We start from the raw sequence: 12,987 nt of genomic DNA, 5'->3' as shown, positions 1-12,987 counted from the left end.
AGTGGATTCCACATCCAACAAGACCAAGGGAGGCCTCCATGTGTGGTTCAGTCTTACAATCCTGGGATCATGACCTTGGCCGAAATCAAGAGTCAAGTCACTTAAGTGACTGAGCCACCCAGGTGCCCCAGACTATAAGGGTTTGAATAATAGGTTGTTTGGGGTCACCTGGATGGCTCAGTTGGTTAAGCGTCTGACTCTTAATCTCAGCTCAGCTTTCAATCTCAGGGTTGTGAGTTCAAGCCGTACATTGAGCTCCATGTTGGGCATGGAGCCTACATTTTTTTTTTTTTTTTTATTTGACAGACAGAGATCACAAGTAGGCAGAGAAGCAGGCAGAGAGAGAGGAGGAAGCAGACTCCCCTCGGAGCAGAGAGCCTGACTTGGGGCTCGATCCTGGGACCTTGGGATCATGACCTGAGCCGAAGGCAGACACTTTAACCCACTAGGCCACCCCGGTGCCCCTGGAGCCTACATTAAAAAAAAAAAAAAGGGGCGCCTGGGTGGCTCAGTGGGTTAAACCTCTGCCTTCGGCTCAGGTCATGATCTCAGGGTCCTGGGATCGAGCCCTACGTCGGGCTCTCTGCTCGGCGGGGAGCCTGCCTCCCTCTCTCTGCCTGCTGCTCTGCCTACTTGTGATCTATATCTCTCTGTCAAATAAATAAAATAAAATCTTAAAAAAAAAAAAAAAGAAAGAGTTGTTTGCCTAGTATGTGCCAGACACTGAACTAGTAACTTCATGTGTGTATAGGGGGGTGTGTGTGTTTGTGTGTGTGTGTGTGTTTTATCTCCATAACATTAGTAAGAGATGACTGGTCCCATTTTACAGATGAGGAAACTGTGCCTCACAGAAGTAAGCTAAACTAGCCAGCCCAGGTTACACAGCCAGAAGTGGAACAGGAGCCTCTTGAACTCAGGTCTGTGGGACTCCAAAGCCTTTGCTCTTTGCAACCTTCCAGCTACGAGGCTAAGGAGTATGGATCAGAATAACTTAGTTCTGGGCAGATGGTGTCCAGCTTCAGGCTGTGTTTTTCAATAAGCTGGACATGACTGGAATGAATGGATGAAGGCAGTGTGCCTGATGAATTCGCCCATCAATAATTCAAGCCACAGGATTTGCCCAGCAACCAGGCCTCACGGCTCTGTGCCTTCTTACCGGAGAGGACAGGATTGGAAACTGGAGATAGTCCTGCTTCCCCCATGGCTAAGCATTTGATTTAGTTTGTTCTGGGGCAGATCCAGCCATTACTCTTTACATTGTAGAGTGGGAGATTGTAAAAATGACCCAGGGAACTAAGGGCGTGACCCAAGTTCAGAAAGATCCTCTGGGGGCTTGGATTTCTGGCTTGGAGCAGACCCGTCTTTTTTTTTTTTCTTCTTAATGTTATCTATGGGGCACCTGGGTGACTCAGTGGGTTAAGTCTCTGCCTTCGGTTCAGGTCATGATCTCAGGGTCCTGGGATGGAGTCCCGCATTGGGCTCTTTGCTGGGCGGGGAGGCTTCCTTGCCCACCCTGCCCCCGCCTGCCTCTCTGCCTGCCTACTCGTGATCTCTCTCTGCCAAATAAATAAATAAAATCTTAAAAAAAAAGTTATCTTTAAAAAAAAAAAGATTTTATTTATTTATTTGACAGACAGAGATCGCAAGTAGGCAGAGAGGCAGGCAGAGAGAGAGGAGGAAGCAGGCTCCCCGCAGAGCAGACAGCCTGACGCGGGGCTCAATCCCAGGACACTGGGATCATGACCTGAGCCGAAGGCAGAGGCTTAACCCACTTTTTTTAAAAAAAGATTTTATTTTTTATTTGAGAGAGAGAGAATGAAAGGGGGAAGGGCAGAGGGAGAAGCAGACCCTCTGCTAAGCAGGGAGCCTCATGCGGGTCTCGATCCTGGAACTCCAGGATCATGACCTGAGCTGAAGGTGGTTGCTCAACCAACTGAGCCACCCAGATGCCCCGACCTGTCTTTATCTTTCTTTCTTTCTTTTTTTTTTTTTTTTTTTTAAGATTTTATTTATTTACTTGACAGAGAGAGAGAGAGAGATCACAAGTAGACAGAGAGAAAGGCAGAGAGAGCGGGGAAGCAGCTCCTGCCCCTGCCCCCACCAAGCAGAGAGCCTGATGTGGGGCTGGATCCCAGGACCCTGGGATTATGACGGGAGCTGAAGGCAGAGGCTTTAGCCCACTTAGCCCACTCAGCCCACTCAGCCACCCAGGCGCCTCCCCAGACCTGTCTTGATATTGTTTGAAAACAGGAATGAGGGGCGCCTGGGTGGCTCAGTGGGTTAAGCCTCTGCCTTCGGCTCAGGTCATGATCTCGGAGTCCTGGGATCGAGTCCCGCATCGGGCTCTCTGCTCGGCAGGGAGCCTGCTTCCCCCTCTCTCTCTCTGCCTGCCTCTCCATCTACTTGTGATTTCTCTCTGTCAAAAAAATAAAAAAAATCTTAAAAAAAAAAAAAAAAAAAAAAAGAAAACAGGAATGAGATTGCCAGCAGGTGGGTGTCCTTTGGCTTTAACTACTGGAGCCTCCTATATGGGGTTACTTTCCCAGAGGATGTCTGAACTGAGGTCAAGAATGGAGCTTGTTTAGAGCCTGGGATAGTTAAATTACCAAATACTTGTTCCAGAGAAGGATGGGTCCCCACTCTCCTATTCACTTGTTCCTGTATCCGGTCACTGTGAATGGATTTCAGATTTTCCAACCTTTTCCCCATATATGCTCACACACATACTCACCCACACTTACACATACTATTAAATGTTTATTTCTGAAAATAACAAGCAAAGATCATGAACGGATGCTGAAACTGTTATAAGGTTGAGGAACACGACTGCCATACAGGCTTAGAGCGTCACGCCACGGATTACCTGCTAATTACAAAAGGAAGAAGTTTCCTTTATGATGGAGCGACAAAACAGGAAAGTATGGGTTGGGACAAAATGACAAGCTGTGCGACGATGTGCGGGACACGTCATCTGTGCGGTCTTCTTGCCAAACATGTTTGACCCACACCTACTCAGGAAGGAACATCCAAAAAAAGTCAGAAAAAAATACAGACTGTCGAACAGTCTACAAGACAACTAGCCCGGTCTCTTCAAAAAACGTCAACTCCTCGGAAAAAAAAAAAAAAAAAAAATCCCCATGGGGATTGTTGCGGATGAAAGGAGACAAGCATAAGATACCATCTGTGATTGGATCTTGGGTCACAACATTTTAAAATAGGCTGTAAAGAAAACTTTCAGATGAATGGGGAAATTTGAATATGGGTTGTTTGGGTGTCATTGTATCGTGATTGTAGGATCTTGCTAATCAAGGTGTGGTGCCCAGGTTCCCCGCCCAACAGCATCCCTTGGGAGCCTGGAAGCAATGCAGAATCTCCACTCCACCCAGGACCTTCTGGAACTCCAGCAGATCCACACGCACACTTGGTTTCGGAAATGCTGGTGTAGGAGAAGCTCCTTATTTATTTATTTTTTAAAGAAGATTTAATTAATTTATTTGACAGAGGTGACAAGTAGGCAGAGAGGCAGGCAGAGAGAGAGAGGAGGAAGCAGGCTCCCCACCGAGCAGAGAGCCCGACATGGGGCTCGATCCCAGGACCCTGGAATCATGACCTGAGCCGAAGGCAGAAGCTTTAAACTCGATGAGCCACCAAGGCACCGGGAGAAGCTCCTTATTCGTGGGTGATCCATGTCTGCCTCAGGGCCCAGGTAGTCCCATGTTCTTGATCCAGGTGAGAGAATGGGCAGGCAAGTCACAAAACTATGAGCCTGATTACAGTTCTTATTACCTCCTGAAGTCACAGGGCCCTCTTTCTAGGTGCGCAGCTAGTGTTTGTATGTGAATGAGTGAATATATTGTTCTCTCCACCCAACCTTCACTTTCTCACCTCACGAGCCCTCCCAGCTTGAGTCATATGTCAGCTCGGTATCGGGTTCCAATGTCAGGGAACCCCAAAGAACCCCTGTATTTCTAGCAGGGTGGAGCTGGCATGAGTGCCCCAGGGATTTTACTAAGATCAAAGAAACAGGGAGAAACACTTATTTTCAGACTGGAATCCTCATTTGGGAAAATCTTTTTGGAGACCCAAACGGCTCCCGTGAATTACTCTCAGCTCCACGATCCTTGAGAAACTCTTGCGCAGGTCGATTAGGGGACATATCCAGGGATTTCCAGGAATGTTTGTTATTTTTCTTGGTAGCAGGAAGTTAGAGCAAACCTAGGTGTGTGTCGCTGTGAACGGATTGATAAGATGTGCTGGATATACGCGATGGGTTGCTGGCAGCACCAAGAAGCAACTGTCTCTGAGCACACTCAGCGAGGTGGTGCTGCCTCCTCGTTTGGGGAGGATGGCCATGCTAGATGACCTGTACCCTGGCCCAATGATTAATAGAATCCCTTGCACTCTCACATGGGTACTGGGTGGGATGATCATGTATGGTCACTTTCATGGGTCAAGGAGAAGCAGAGCCTGAGATGAGGATTCTTGTTTAAGTGATTCTGAGGGGGAGTGCTCTTGGGAGGAAGGGTATGAAGGAATGCAGGAGATACAAGGCTAAATGAGGAGCAGGTCTTGCCTAGAGACCCCTTTCACTTTGACCCCAAGGAGAGCTCTGGGGCACCGACTGCCCCACAGAATTTTGCTGCTTTGAGGCCAGGCCTCCTGTACCCTGTACCTGTCAGTCACTGGCCACGGTCTAGGGGTCCAGAAGCGAGGTGTCCTGGATAGTTGGCTCCTGTGTGACCAAGGGCAATTCTCCTGAGAAGGTGGCCATGGTGAGTGGTCTTCAGTTAACACTCTCAACATCTGGGGGTTGTGCAACTATGCCTGGCAAAAGGGATGTGGGTGGGGCACCAAATGCCTTCCTTATGATCCCCCTAACTTTCAACAACATGATAGAACTTTAAAATGTGGAGCTGAGCATTAAAAAGTGTGTGAGATGATTCACATAAGTTGAAAGTACAGATCACATAGCAACATTGAAAATCTAACAAGAATATTTACATATTAAATAATATACATCAGGCACATTAGAATGGCTCCTTATAGAGGGATGGGAATGAGAGTGGGAACTGGTGATTAAAACAGCCGGGGCTTGCTCAGTTGGAGGAAAATTGACTTTTGATCTTGGGGGCATGAGTTCGAGGCCCACGTTGGGTGCAGAGATTACTAAAAAGAAATAAACTTTAAACAACAACAATGATGACAAAATGTACATAAGTAAAACAAAACAGGGGCTTTGACAGAAAATGGTGAAGATAGTCTTCCCTGAAGGAATGAGTCTGATGAACTCATCCCTCTGCTTCTGAGATTCAAAATAAAATACATGGGTCACCTGGCTGCCTCAGTCGGTGGAGCATGGGACTCTTGATCTCTGGGTCATGAGTTCGAGCCCACATTGGGCATGGAGCCTACTGAAAAGAGAAAAAAAAAAAAAAAAAGAACAGAAAATACAAGATCTTTGAAGCCTTTAAGAAAAAACTGTCATTTCAGAGTTTCCTTTGTTCTTTGTTGAGCTGGGGGCAGAGGCTGGATTTACAAAAGGAATGACAAGTGTCCTTCTGACAGTGGGTCAGGTTCTATGGTTTGCAAGAGCTGAAAGCCCAGCTGGAGAGCATTTTAGGCAAAGGTGGGACTGTTAGGCTCTTGAACTCCAAGGATGTTGTAAATAACCAAACCACTGGACAACTGGATGGGACCTGCAGGGACAGAGTGACCTCAGTGACCCTCAGCCACCAGGGCCTCTATGCTGCCGGATTTTCTCTCTGTTCGTCTCTGCCTTTATTCTCTTTTACAGCAAACCCGTGTGCTACAAATGGCACCCCTATGAGCTGACTTAACAGGTAATGATTTGCCTCCAGAACCCAGAGACTCCTGGATTCATAAACCCTCTTGGTTCAGCGTGGTCATGATGTCCAGCTCCACTGTCAAAAGGCTTCTGGGGTGGGTGAGACTTCCAATACAACGATCTTGAGTCGGGGGTCAGTGGGGATTTCCATAATCACCAGCCACGCTGTAGCATGTTGGAGTGATAAAATGTTGAGCCACAGGATGTTAACATCACAATGTGCTCAGGGTGCAAATGTCACTGTCTTGGCACTGGTACTTTTCTAGGGAGGGCAGGGTGTATATGTTGAGTGTGGGAAGATACCTGGACAATCTGCGTGATCTGAATGGGAGAATCTAAGAACCCTGGATGGCAAGCGTGTGGAAGAAACAGAAATGGCAAATTTGCTCCGCTTTAGAAATGAACAGGATGGAGAGGAAGAGATAAGCAGAAATGAAGGAGCAAGTGGAGGAAGGAGAGGAGCCAGTGAAATGGCCTGAGTCTGAGACACTACGTGGAGAGAGGCGAAAATACCCAGAGGAGGCACGATGGGCTCCACACTGAATGGAGTGACAGGCTACCAACTGGGGAGAAGGAATTTTGGAATCAGAGGATAACAGGAGAGCTCTGGCTGCTGAGTGGGAAATGGATTGCCCAGAACAAGAGAAATAGACCAAAGAAGAGATGGTAGTGGCTTTGGCTAGGCTGGGCTGGTGGGGATGGAGACAAGTGGGTGTGATTAAGATACACTCAGGAAATTCCTTCCTTCCTTCCTTTCTTTTAAAGATTTTACTTATTTATTTAACAGACAAAGATCACAAGTAGGCAGAGATGCAGGCAGAGAGAGAGAGGAGGAAGCAGGCTCCCCATGGAGCAGAGAGCCTCATGTGGGGCTCGATCCCAGGACCCTGGGACCATGACCTGAGCTGAAGGCAGAGGTTTTAATACACTGAGCCACCCAGGTGCCCCAGGAAATTTCTTAATTAGGATTTTATTTAGAAAATATAATCAGAAAGACTCCCTGATGGGGTGTAAGGGAGGAGGGGAAACTGAATCCTCAATTTCTTTTTTTAAGATTTTATTTATTTATCAGAGAGAGAGGGCGAGAGCAAGCACAGGCAGACAGAGTGGCAGGCAGAGGCAGAGGGAGAAGCAGGCTCCCTGCCGAGCAAGGAGCCCGATGCGGGACTCGATCCCAGGATGCTGGGATCATGACCTGAGCCGAAGGCAGCTGCTTAACCAACTGAGCCACCCAGGCGTCCCGAATCCTCAATTTCTAAACTGAGCTACTGGATGACAAAGATGCCATTAATGGAGAGAGGGAAGATGGGGGTGGAGGGGGTGCCAGGTGTTTTCCATCCTTCTCTTTCAATCTGGTATTGTTTCCTTGGGAGACGGCGGCTTCCCTTGCGCTAATGTCCTCTTCTGCCAGCAGAGGGCAGCCTAGGTCAATGAACGGACACAGAGTTGGTGGTACCAGGATAACCCAGATGGTCTTAGGGACACTGGCTACAGGAACGAGGTTGCCTGACTTATGGAAAAACATTAGGTCTGCTCTGAGGCTTAAATCCAGCCTTTGACTTTGAGGCCAGTCCAGAAACAGAAATCCGAGGGCTGTCCCTGTCCAAGGCTCCTGGACAATCCAGGCCACGTTATCTCTTCTGGGCTATTTCAATAGCTTTCTAATCCATCTCTTGGAGACCCCTCTGCATCTTGTCTCTTTGCTTGAAACCTTTCAATGCTCTCTCTGCCCTCATGGTCATCTCATGCTTCTTACCATGGCCTTCAAGGCCTTGCATGCACGCCTCCCGCCAAGATGTTTAGCTCATCCATTATTGCTCCCCTCTTGCATCTAGCTCTTTTCTGCCTCAGGTCCTTTGCATAGGCTGTTGCTCCCTTCCTGGTCTTCTCTTTCTCCAATTTTCTTTTTCTCCCCTCTGCTCCCTACGTTTTTTAAAGTAGGCTCCCTGCCCAGCACAGAGTCCAACACAGGCCTTGAACTCAGGACCCTAAGATCAAGTTCTGAACTGAGATCAAGAGTTGAATGCTTACTGGACTGAGCCACCCAGGCACCCCTCTCTCCTGGATTTTTTTAGCTCCTTCTCATGAGTCTTAGCTTAAATAGTAACTTAAAGTCTTTATTTCAGCGTCTTAAAAAAATCCTCATAGCACAGAACACGGCAGTGGGCAATATGCTAGGTACCAGGATAATTTGATAAATCAACTTGTGTTTTTTGTCTCTATTTTCTCCTTCCCTTTCTGTATTTCTTGCCTAGGGAAGGTTTGTGTTCAAAGCAGAAGTTGCTCCAAGACTCTTTCTTTTCTGGCTTCCATTCTCTATACATTTAAACAAGGGGGAACAGATAGGGAAACTGTGGGCTCCCTAGGTCCAGTCCTGCTCACAGATGTGTTTTGTGTGAACTTTACCTTCACAGGCTCAACAACTGTTTTCGCTCTGTGGCCAAAGTTAAAACAGAGCAATTTCAAAACAAAAATTTGGACATTTGGCTTCTCTTGGACATTCATCTCGGCTATCTCAGGCTTGCATTTCCATGGGATGGGCACTAATATTTACTGACTACCTACTGATGCCAGGCCCTACCTACTGATGCCAGCGCTTTCTTCCATGAGGTTGTCATTCAACCAGGGACAAGTATTATTCTTTTTTGTGGCTACAGAAGCGGGCAGTGTGGTTAAGTGGCTTGCCTAAGAACTCACAGGCAGTTAACAGCCGCACCACCAGAAGTGAACCCAGAGAGCAAAACTGTAGAATGTGGTCTCCTAACCATTAGACCATGCTGCCTGATAAGCACTTTCGTGGGCTGAACTGAGCTCCTCGCTCTAGGTAGGGCATGTGTTTTCTAGTTACCAAGCTTCACACTTTTTTTTTTGTTGTTGTTGTTGAGTTTGTAAATTCTTGTTGTAGAGAGTGTAGCTCATTTCTTCTGAGGGCAAGGACAGCGGGAGACACAAAGGAACTCTAGGAGCTCTAGGAGGAAAGGAAGGTAATTTAATTTGTTTGTTTAAAGATTTTATGTATTTATTTGAGGAAGATGTATTTATTTACTTACTTTATTTATATTGCGAGAGAGAGAGAGAAAGAGAGAGCGAGAGCACAAGCGGGGGGAGTGGCGGAGGGAGAGGGAGCTGAGCTGTGAGCCTGACATGGGGCTTGATCCTATGACCCTGGGATCATGACCTGAGCCTTCTGCAGCCGCTTAACCAACTGAACCACGCAGATTCCCCTCCTCCTTCTTCTTCCCCCCCTTCCTCCTTCCCCTCTTCTTCTCCTTCTTTTCCTCCTCCTCCTCCTCCTTTTAAGTAATCTATACCCCCAAAGGGGCTAAAAAACTCAAGACCCCGAGATCAAGAGTCGCATAGTTTTCCAACTATGCCAGCCAGGCACCCTGAAATTAATTCAGTTTTTGAGAAAATAAAGAAATGAGTATTTCTTGCACACCTCAGTTTGGGGGTTGAAATTTAGATATGATGCAACAATCTGTAATTTTTAAAAAAAAATTCTGCTTTTATGAAGTTTTCTTTTTTGGTGTGTGTTTTGCATTAGACTGGGAGCCCCTTGATGGCAGAATGACGTACTGAGTTCACCAGCATTCGCTCCGCACCTTTACTGTCTAGACAGCACCGGCCATAGAGCAGAAGCTCAATCATCATCCTGGTTATTATAGCACACATGGTGGAGAGCACTTACTTCCCATGTATGGGGCCTGACATTTGTGGAAATAACTAGCCCCTTTGATCCTCACATCGCCCCCTGGGGGCAGGCATCTTCATGGTCCTCATTTACATTGAGGAATCTGAGGTACAGAAAAGCTAAGTTATTTGCCCAAGTTCCCATAGCCTGGTTCTTGCCTAATAAATATTCATGAGCGAATGCCTGAGGGTCTGATTTCTGGAATATTCTTGCTGGCCTTCAGGCTTTCCCTCATCCTACACGGCTGTGTCCCACAAGGTCGGAAGTACATGGGTCAGACCCAGGCAGGGGACTGTGTCAGAGAGTCCCTGAGGCCATGTCCTCACCTTAGAATGGTGATTGACCATCTTTTGTCACATCTGGCCTCTCCTTCTAGCCTCTTCTCTCTTCATCCCCAGAATCATCCTACACTTCAACATACCAGTGACGCTAGGCTGCTAGATTCTTTCAGCTTCCCTGCTTTGGCTCAAACTCTTCCCCGAGCTGGCACCGTCTTCCCAATCCTGAGAATCCATTCTTCTACAAGGAGGAACTGGGAAGGGAGGCCACGTCTGTAAGCCACATCATTCCCGGGTAATACTAAAACACTGGATTGCGTCTGGTCTCCAGCAGCCTTACGATGGTGGTGGTGCAGAAGGAGGCTGGAAGAATAGTAGTGTCCTTGTGCCTATCTCTCTGCTGGGGATGCAGAGTCCCAGAGAGAAGAAGGGACTTGGTAAAAGCAAAGCAGGGGATCAGATTCAGAAGTGTGCTAGATTCTGGGCTCCTGGCCTCCCAGTCCAGAGCCCTTTCCACCATGGGGCAGCAACTCTGTTCAGTGTTACGCAGAGAACAGGGCCTGACACACCCCCCTCCAAAGAAAGCTCCTCAATTCTAATAGTGCCTGAAATTCTGTCATTGGAGATCACTTCCTTTGGGGGGCAAGGGGTGTTGAAGACTTTTTGGTCTCTAGGGGGCCCCAACTAATGATGAAAAGCCCCGTGAGGAGTCCTACACTAAGCTGATGTCGGCCTGTTCCCAGGAGGACGATCTGGCTGACAGGCAGCCAAGGGTGAGATGCCGTGGGAAGGAGATCCTGACTGAGGCCTGGAGGAATGTGGGAAGCACCAAGGCAGGCAGAAAAATGGGTCAGGGGTGGGGGGGGTGGGGTTGTCAGCCAAAGGGCGTGGCAGCTGTGAGAGCCTTGGCCTGGGGACTCAGGAAGCTTAGCTTCCCCCTCAACGTGCTGTGTGATGTTGGGCAAGTCTCTTTCCTCCTTGGAGCTCTGATCTGGATCATTGCGCTGGAGAAGAGTTGCTTCTGGTTTATCTTAAAGCTCTTGGTGTCAGGGAGTTGGGGCCCTGGGTGGTGGTTGCTGTGACAACTATCTCTGTGGAGACAGTGACCAAGGACACGGTCGCCATGACTATGGTCACGAGGTCCAAGAGCCAACTGACTGGTTATCAGTTCTGCCTTGAGACAGCTTCCTCCCCGTCACTCCTTCCATCTCCCCTAAAATGCAGCATCTGTGGGGCTAGAGAGGCGTCAGGATCCAGGGACCTGCATCTCAGTGCTTTGTTTTCTACTGATGAGCCGTGTAACCTCAACTAAGACTTTGCTTCTCTCTGGGCCTTTTTCCACATCTGGAAAATGAAGAGGTTGCCCAAGGGCCCTCTCACTCTAGATTCCTATCAATTTGCCTTTATGTGGGAGAAAAAGTTTCAAGCCAAAGCGTTGTTTCCAGGAATGATCTGAAAAGTTCTAACAACTGTTCTGACCGTCACTCCCTGACCTGCCCACCCAGGCCGGGACTGCCCCTCTAGGCAGGGGTTACCCGTTTAGTGGCCAGAGGTGGGGAGGGCAGGCGAGTCCCGGAGGACAGTCCAGAGGGGCTGGCATGCTTGAGGGGTACCTGGAGGACACCCAGGGCAGGGGCTATGAACAATGAGGAGAAAAATAACCAAAATATTTTGGCGACTGGTATGGCTGTCACTTCCCATACTGGCTGAACACGAGCCTCTGCTGTATCTATAATGGTGGAATTACAGGCACGGTGAGTAGCGAAGGTTGATGTTCTGAGCGGAGGGACCACACTGATGTCCACATGATCAAGCCATGGAGGAAGTCTGTGGCTCTCAAATGCTGCCCTCATCTGAGAGCAGGAACAAAATCCTTCTTCCTGGTCTCCGAACCTTCTCATTGGGTTGTGCACGCTCCCTGGAGGGTCAGAGTTGCCAGTGTCTCGATTCCAGGATGGCTGGTGCCCAGACCAGTGGGGAGGGCACAGCAGGAACTGGCAGAGCAGAGGAATCTAAGGAGGAAGCAGAGAGCTCAGGGGACGCGTGCTCCTCCTCTCCCAGGAGACCAGGCCCTGGGCAGATGCCAAACCCTTGGCCTCCGGGATCTGTTCCTTTCCACGCACTCCTAGCCCGCTTGTCTCTCTCAGCAGGACTTTGCAAACAGCGTCTCTGGATGGACGGAAGGACGCGGCTGCTGCCTCCTCCCTGCACACTTTCTATTCCCAGCCCTGAGCCTCGGCCAGGGTTCCTCAGGAAAATTGGCTGAAAGAGACATTTTCCATACTCTTGACTCCTCTGCTGGGTAGCTGTCCCTGCCTCCTCTCTCTCCAGCTTTTCCTCCAGCTGGTCACCGGGACCTAGAAGGAGGGGAGATACTTGGTCTGCTGGATGCTACTTCCTGACCCCTTAATTTTGTATGCCATTTTATCTTCTTGGGCCTCAGTTTCTTAATCTATGAAAAGGGGTAGCTACCCTGAGAAGCAGGCTTGGGAGTCAGTCATTTAAAAAATATATATTTTATTCTTTTTTTTTTTTAAATTTTATTTATTTGACAGAGAGAGGGATCACAAGTAAGCAGAGGGGCAGGCAGAGGAGGGCGGGGAGCAGGCTCCCTGCTGAGTAGAGAGCCTGATGTGGGGCTCGATCCCAGAACCCTGAGATCAAGACCTGACCTGAAGGCAAAGGCTAAACCCCCTGAGCCACCCAGGTGCCCCTAATATTTTATTCTTAAGTAAACTGTACACCCAACATGGGGCTGGAGCCTGGAGATCAAGAATTGCATGCTCTACCAATGGAGCCAGCCAGGCATTCCGGGAGTCAGACATTCTTTGATTTAATCCTTAGCTCAGCTGGTAACTTAACTGTGTGACTTTGGACAAGATACTCAACACCTCGGAGCCTCAGTTTTCCCCATCTGTAAATGCTGTTGTCTCTTAACTGTTGTGGGTGTTAATGCAATAAGCTGCAGAAAGTGCCCTGCACATGGCAAGTCTCAACGAAGACCTGTTTTTTTTTTCTTTTTTTTTTAAGATTTTATTTATTTATTTGACAGATGGAGATTACAAGTAGGCAGAGAGGTAGGCGGGGCCGGGGAAACAGACTCCCTGCTGAGCAGAGAGCCCGATGCGGGGCTCGATCCCAGGACCCTGAGATCATGACCTGAGCTGAAGGCA

Source organism: Mustela nigripes, chromosome 7, assembly GCF_022355385.1.
Source record: "Mustela nigripes isolate SB6536 chromosome 7, MUSNIG.SB6536, whole genome shotgun sequence".
In the NCBI taxonomy this organism is placed as follows: Eukaryota; Metazoa; Chordata; class Mammalia; order Carnivora; family Mustelidae; genus Mustela; species Mustela nigripes.
Note: the sequence above shows the minus strand (reverse complement) of the source record.